This window comes from Pristis pectinata, chromosome X (assembly GCF_009764475.1).
Source record: "Pristis pectinata isolate sPriPec2 chromosome X, sPriPec2.1.pri, whole genome shotgun sequence".
Lineage (NCBI taxonomy): Eukaryota > Metazoa > Chordata > Chondrichthyes > Rhinopristiformes > Pristidae > Pristis > Pristis pectinata.
Genome location: NC_067450.1, coordinates 16,231,286 through 16,238,650, shown reverse-complemented (window position 1 = coordinate 16,238,650; position 7,365 = coordinate 16,231,286). Strand labels below are relative to the sequence as shown.

Below are 7,365 nucleotides of genomic sequence, written 5' to 3'. Positions count from 1 at the left end.
TCTCTATCTGCATTTCCCCTGCTGTCATTTCCTGCAATGTCATTCTTGTCTCCTTCCCGATCTGCAGCATCCCCTCTACCACCTTCCCAGCCCTCTGTCCTCTTCAGCTCTCTCCCGATTATCTTCCCTCTGCCGACTCCCTCCCGTGCTTAAGGTAGCACTTCTGTCCTCTGACGGGGTGGAAGAGGCAATGCGGCCTCCGTTACGGTTCCCCAGGGCACTTCTCATCGACCGAGTGCTGCAACCCCCTCCAGAAGAGCAGTTTCTCGTAGTCTCTTACCCAGTGGGAGGTGATGGAGCTGCCGGTAGGTGCAGATGGACAACGGTACATTGTGACCGTAGAAGACTTGTTGAGAGTGACTTTTCATGGGTTATATCTCCAGCTCCGCCAGGCAAAGTCCCACGTAAGCATCTTCAATTTTTATTTTGGGCACCTTTTCGGAGAACTCCCACACACGGCAGGCCAGGTCAGTGGAGAGGACGTAGCCGGTGCCGCAACAGTAGGGTGAGTACTTGTCCCTGGGGTACTCATCCTTGCTGACATACCATTTGCTGGAATTTTCACGAACAGGTACGAAGCCTTTCATAATTATTCCAATTAAGAGTTTCCTCCGGTGCGGATCCCGGGACAGGAGCTCCATCAGATAATCGGTGTTGACGAACATGTCAGAGTCGGTCTTCATCACGAAGGAGGCGGAGGGACAGGAGCAGCAGAGCCACTCCAAACCCAGCAGCACCTTGAGGGTCAGGTTGTGGTACGTGTCCTCGAAATCTCCCTGGATGATGTCCTGGTGCAGAGCGCCCTTCCGCAGGATCCAGTCCTGCCGCTGACGCCCATGTCCCAATAGGAAATAGGTGACCGACCTGGCTCCGCCGACCAGTCGCTCGCTCCCCCAGGTCCGGCGGATGGCCGAGCGAGACTGGAACAGACCGGGGGAGCTGGTGACCAGCAGGACGGGGAAGTCGGCGCTGTTGTCACACCGGCTGGCGGGCCGCATCAAGAAGGGAATGCAGTTTAACCGCGAGTGACACGGAGCCTGAGCGCTGCACCGGCTCCAATCTCTGCTCTGCATAAACACTGAGATCATGCAAAAGATCAGAAGCAGGACTGTCCCCACCTTGAGGAACCGGTTTCCCCAAAGCGACTAGAGGCGCATGCATTGCCATCGGCGCGAAACTGCTGTGAAATAAAGAAACTATATAAATACTGTAACTACTTTCCAATAGTCAAAATATCACGTCCAACACTTCTTTAAATTAAGAGCTGGAAGATGTGTGATGTCGGCAGAACAGAGAGCGCGCACAGTAAAGCACCTTGCACAGTGTGGCCCTTCCTGAAAGCAGTCACTCCCACAATATAACGTTACTTTGGGCCTGTCCCATCGCCACTGACCCCATCCCATTGTGTGGAACTTCCTTGGGTCCGTCTGTCGCACAGCGCAGCGTTTCTTCACACTAATTGTCTTGCAGTGAGGCTCGCCCACGCATCGCCAGTCTCACAATGCTGTATTCCCCAGGGCTCCTCTCTAGCATGGGATCTCTGAAATGTCGGCAGCCGCTCACTCCTGTACCCAACAACTATGGAGCTCCGTTGGCAGAGCCCGTACAAAGTGGCAGCGATTCATCAGCATGTCTTCTCCTGCGATGCAACATTTACATGCCCTGTCGTCCCACAATGCGCTGCTTCTCACACAGCCGCCCTACAGTCATGAATCTAGACGTGATTGCCGGTGGGCAGTGACACAGTTTTGGAAGGTCAGGGGCATATCCTCTAGAGTCACACACTGTCCGACCACCACCACACCCGTCCTCACTGGGTAAACGCACTGGCCACTCACCCAGGGCCCATCATTCGTGGGACACATCTTGTCTGATCCCCGGGACCCATCCTCAACCGGTCCCAAACTGGTCGATCCCCTGGTGCCCTTCCTACCGGATACATACCTCCGTTTATTCCAGGCTCACCCTCCCCCGCTCACACACTGTCTGATCCCTGGGGCTCAACCTGCCCGGGACTGTGAAGGCAATTCGAGGAAGCCAAAGACAATGTCCACCTCTCAAAAAGCAGGAACATTCCATCTGCTGCCTGGCGACAGAGCGGTTGTAAGTCTCATCACCAATCACAGTGTCACCCTCCCACACACCGCATGTGGACTGTTCCACTGATCCACAGACAGGTGCTACAGGTGTGTCAAATGTACCCATTACAATTCCCCAGTTCAGCAACGTGTCTGGAGCAGATGGAAACTGCAGTTCTCTGTTTACCAGATGCCGCAGGATGTGACTCTGAAGTTGCCACAAAAGCATAAATCTTCTTCCCTTCTCTTCCTTTGAACAAAGACGAGAGCCCACCTGCCAGTTTTACGAGATGTCTTGTGGGTGCTTTCAGCTCATGTGCCCTCCAGGAGCCTATTAAACGCATCTATCGTATTTGCCTCCATTACTACCACTGGCACCGCAATCCGGGCACTCGCCAGTCACTCTTTAAAAAAACATGTCCGCACAGTTAATTTGAACATGTAATGCATTCCCTCTCGAACTGGACTCTTCCACCGAGGGAAACGATACCGGCTATCTAATCTATCGATGGCTCTCCTAATCTTATAAAATTCTATCGGGTCTCCCTTCAGCCTCCGCCGCTCCAGTGAAAACAACTCAAGTTTGTATAATAGCACATGCTTCCAAAATCCAGGCAGCATCCTGGTAAACCTCTTCTGCACCCTCTCCAACGGCTCCACGTGCTTCCTATAATGGGGCGACGGGAACTGAATGCAATAACCCAGATGCGGCCTAACCATTTTTACAAATTAATTCCTGACACTTGAGCTCAATGCCTCGACTAATGAAGGCAGGCATGGCAAACGCCTGACTTAGCACCCTGCCAACCAGTGCAGCAACTTTCACAGAGCTCTGGATTTGAACCCAAATATCCCTCCGAGTTCATGTGGAGGCCATGGCCAAGAATGCTCACCGGCGCCTCTCCTTCCCCAGGAGGCTAAAATGTTTGGCATGTCCCCTTGGACACTCACCAATTTTTATCGATGCACGATAGAACGCATCCTATCCGAATGCATCACGCCTTGGGGAGGCAACTGTTCTGCCGTGACAGCAAGAAACTGCAGAGAGTTGTGGACACAGCTCAGCATATCACTGAAACAGCCTCTCCTCCACAGGCTCTGTCTATATTTCTTCGTGCCTTGGCAAAGCAGTCAATATGAACCAGAACCCCACTCACCCCGGTCATTCTCTCTTCTCCCCTCCTATTGGGCAAAAGATAGAAACGCCTGAGAACACTTCCTGCAAGGCACATGGGCAGATTCTATCCCACTGTTATCAGAATATTGAACCGTCTCACAGTACGATCAGATGGACTGTTGATCTCAGAATCTACCTCGTTGTGGCCTTGCACGTTATTGTCTGCCTGCACTGTACTTTCTCTGTAAATGTAGCTCTCTACTCTACATTCTGTTATTGTTTTCCGTTGCACTACGTCCATGTACTGTTGAAACGAAATGGACTGTATTGTTCATAAGGTCAGAAGACAAGGGAGCAGAAGTAGGTCATTCGGCCCATCGAGTCTGGTCCATAAGCTAAACTAAATTATTCCTATCTTGCCCCAGTTTCCGGCCTTTTCCCCATATCCCTTGATACTTTCACTAATTAGATACCTATCCACCTCCTGCTTAAATGCCCCCAATGATCGGGCCTCCACAGTTGTATGTGGTAAAGAATTCCATGAATCCAAAACCCTCTGGCTGAAGAAATTTCTCATCATTTCTGTTCCAAACGGGGACCCTCTAATTTGGAGCCCTCCAGTCTTGGACTCAACCTCCAAGGGAAAAAGCGTAGCCACATCCACTCTATCCAGTCATCTCAACATTCGAATTGTTTCTATGAGGTCCCCTCTCATTCTTCTGTACTCCAGTGAGTACAGTCCAAGAGCCGACAATCGCTCGTCGGGTGTAAGCCCTTTCACGTATGGAATCATCCTGGTAATTCAACTCTGAACTCTCTCCAACATCGGTACATCTTTCCTAAGATAAGGGGTCCAAAACTGCACACAGTATTCCGAATGAGGTCTCACTAGTGCCCCATAAAGCCTCTTCAACACTTCCTTACTTTTATACGTTATACCTCTCGAAATGAATGCCAACAGAGCATTCACTTTTTACCGCCCATCCAACCTTTAGGTTAACCTTTAGAGCATCCCTTCGCACTTTTGTACTTTGAATTTTCTGTTCATCCAGATTTCTCAACATTGGATCTCATCTGCTATTTCTTTGCACATGCTCCTAAACTATCTAAGTCTCTCTGCAACCTTCCTTTTTCTTCAATACTCCCTACTCCTTCACCCATATTGGTGTCGTCCACAAACCTAGCCACAAAACAATTTACTCTATAGTGTAAATCTTCGACGTACAATGTAAAAATAAGCGGCCCCAACACCCTTGCGGAACACCACTGGTAACCGGCAGCCAACCAGAACAGGATCCCTTTATCGCCACCCTTTGCTTTCTGCCTATCACCTGATGCTGCACCCATTCTAATATCCTTCCTGTAATTCCATGAGCTTTCATCTTATTGATCAGCCTCTTGTGCGGTACTTTGTCGAAGGCCTTTTGAAAATCTAAATACACAACATCCACAGCCTCTCCCTTATCCACCCTACCTGAGGGAGTTCCTAAAAAAACTGCAATATGTCGGTCAGGCAGGATCTTCCCTGTATGAAACCATACTGTCTTAGACCTATCTTGCCTTGCACATCTAGGTATTCCATAACCCCATCCCTGAGGATTGATTCAAATAACTTTCCAACCACCGATGTCAGACTAATAGGTCTGTAAATTCCTTTATGCTGCCTCCGAACTTTCTTATGCAACGGAACTACATTCTGTGACCCTCCAGTCCTCCAGAACCATGCCAGTGTCTATTGATACCTGGAAAATTATCACCAATGCCTCCACAATCTCTAAAGCAACCTCCTTTAGAACCCGAGGGTGCACTTCATCCGGTCCAGGAGACTTAGCTGTGCTGAGTCCATTTAGCTTTCCGAGCACCTCTCTCTAGTAATCTTGTCTGAACCATCCCATGAAACCCCTGACTTTCATGTATATTGCTGACGTCTTCCACAGTGAAGACCGATGTAAAATTCTCATTAGTTCCTCTTCCATCTCTTTGTTATACATTATAATCTCTCCCGCACCGTTTTCAGTTGTTCCTATATCTACCCGTGTCTCTCTTGTACTCTTCATACATTAAAAAAATCTCTTCGTATCCTTTTATATATTATCTGCCAACTTCCATTCATAATTCATCTTTTTTCCACTACTGATCTTCTTACAGAAAGAAACTAAGTTTTTAAACGTTTCCCAGTCTTCTCTTTCCCATTAATTTTTGCTTCCTTTTATGCCCTCCCTTTTGCTTTTAGTTGCTCTCACTTTATCCACATTTGTGCCATTTTCTCCATATATAACCTTCCTCTTCTTGGAATATATCTGTCCCGCACTTCCCTTATTTCTTGTAGAAATTTCATCCATTTCTGCTCTGCCGTCCCTCCACCTAGCTTACATTTCCAGTCAATTCGGGCCAGTTTATCTCTCATGCCACTGTAATTTCCTTTGTTCCACTAAAATATTGATACACCCGATATCAGCTTCTCCTTATCAAATTTGAAGCTGCACTCAATCATATTGTGATCACTACTTCCTAATGGTTCCTTTACCTTTAGTTCCCGAATCACCTCAGGATCGTTACACAGAACCCAATCCAAAACAGCCGGTCCCCCGGTGGGCTCATCAACACGTTGCTCCAAAAGTCCATCTCTTATATATTTACAAAACTCTGTCTCCTGAGATCCAACACCTTAAGGGATTTCCCAATCCACCCTCAGGTTAAAATACCCCATAATTGTCTTGACATTGTCTCTGTCATGATCTTTCTATTTCCAACTGAAACTTGTAGTCTACATCCGGGCTGCTGTCAGGGGGCATATATATAACTGCTAATATTGTCCATTTACCCTTGGCATTTCTTAAATCCAGCCATGTGCCACTAGGTCATCTACTTTATTTCTAGGGCTACGTGCATTTAAATACAGTGCATTTAGACCAGTATCTGCTACCGATTTCGCTGTATTTCTATTGTTCAGCAAATTGTCCTGTCTTTTCACCTCTTACAATCTTTGCTGCACGCTGTCTTGGACTTGTTTCTATATACCTTTTCCTCTATCCTGACATCTTGTGGGCATGCAAAACAAAGTTTTTCACCGTACCTTGGTGCATGTGACAATAATAAACCAATTTACCAATTTATCTCTGTGCGTAAACACCGCTGACGGACTTGCCATTAACAGCGTACTGTCGTTTTACATTTGATATCCCAAAGTGCAACACCACACACTTGGCCGTATTAAGCTCCATCTACTACTTCTCCTCCCATATTTGCATCTGCTCTATTTCAGGCTACAACCTTTGGCAATCTTCTACCGTATCGACTACGCCACAAATCTTCGTATCGTCTGGTAACCGACGAACCCACTTTTCTATGTTTTCATAGAATTCTGTTGTTTCCACCAAAACCAGAAGAGGTCCCAGTGTGGATCCCTGCGGAGCACCACCAGTCACCGACCTCCAGCCAGAATAAGTCCCATTGACCATTATCCTCGACTGGTATTTACTTTTCACAGTGAGTTGGCATATTTGTTATAATAATTTGACAATAAATATTCTAATATGGGCTGGCTGGATTTGAACCAGTCTTTGGGGACCATTATCCGTGATCTCAGTTACCTGCCTCAACCACTTCCTCTGATTGCTGTCTAAAACAAAGTTGTGTTAAAGATGTTCAGAAAGTTGCCACTCGAGTTCTTATTATATATTCACCTCTAACCTTAAAATTATATCCTCTACTTTTCAATTCCGCAACCCTGAAAAAAGTCCTTCACTCTATCTATGCCCCTCACGATTTTATCTACCTCAATGAGATCACACCTCGGTCTCTTACGGTCTAAAGAGTAAAGAGCAATCTCTCCTTATAGAAGTCCCCCAGTCCCGGCAACGTCCTTGTTGATATTTTGCACTCTACTCTTTCCAGTTTAACCATATCCTTCCTGTAACAAGGTGAACAAAACTGAAAGCAGTACTCCAAACATGGCCTCACCTCCGTCTTGTCGAATTGCAACTGAACATAACAAATTCTTCTTTCAATGTTCTGACAGCTGAAGGCCAGCATGCCAAAAGCCTGCCCTCCAAAGTCACTCGGTTCTGCAACAGTACCCAAACCCCTTCCATTCAATGTCACAGTCCGACCTTGATTTGTCAGGACAACAGTTATAATTTACAGAATTCCCGACCAACCTGTATTCTT

At 47.2% G+C, this 7,365-nt stretch overlaps 1 pseudogene; it reads right to left on the bottom strand.

The window, feature by feature from the left end:
• Nucleotides 1-202: 202 nt before the first annotated feature.
• Nucleotides 203-1,073, bottom strand: LOC127566923 (beta-1,3-galactosyltransferase 5-like; annotated as a pseudogene).
• Between the last annotated feature and the right edge of the window lie 6,292 nt (nucleotides 1,074-7,365).